Source organism: Aquarana catesbeiana, linkage group LG09, assembly GCF_042186555.1.
Source record: "Aquarana catesbeiana isolate 2022-GZ linkage group LG09, ASM4218655v1, whole genome shotgun sequence".
Taxonomy (NCBI): Eukaryota; Metazoa; Chordata; class Amphibia; order Anura; family Ranidae; genus Aquarana; species Aquarana catesbeiana.
In genome coordinates this window covers 43433482-43434112 of record NC_133332.1, presented here as the reverse complement: position 1 = coordinate 43434112, position 631 = coordinate 43433482, and positions in this window count along the sequence as shown.

Sequence of the window (631 nt, the reverse complement as noted above, 5' to 3'; positions counted from 1 at the left end):
TTTTTCCAATCTTCAGTTGGTGAGCCTGTGTGAATTGTAGCCTCAGTTTCCTGTTCTTAGCTGACAGGAGTGGCACCTGGTGCGGTCTTCTGCTGCTGTAGCCCATTTGCTTCAAGGTTCGATGTGTTGTGCATTCAGAGATGGTATTCTGCATACATTGGCTGTAACAAGTGGATATTTGAGTTACTGTTGTCTTTTTATCATCTGGAACCAGTCTGCCCATTCTCCTCTGACATCAACAAGGCATTTTCCTTCATACAACTGACACTCACTGGATATTTACTCTTTTTGGGACCATTCTCTGTAAACCCGAGAGATGGTTGTGCATGAAAATTCCAGGAGATCAGCAACTTTTGAAACGCTCAGACCAGCCCGTCTGGCACCAACAACCGTGCCACTTTCAAAGTCACTTAAATCCCCTTTCTTTCCCATTCTGATGCTCGGTTTGAACTTCAGCAAGTCAACTTTACCACATCTAGATGACTAAATGCATTGAGTTGCTCCCAGTCCTGGACTGGGACAAAAAATAGGCCCGGGCATTTTAGACTGAGCAGCCAATTTTTCCATTGACCGGGGGGGGGGGATGTCGGTCCTCCACGCTGTAATGTGCAGGAACACTGATATAAATATA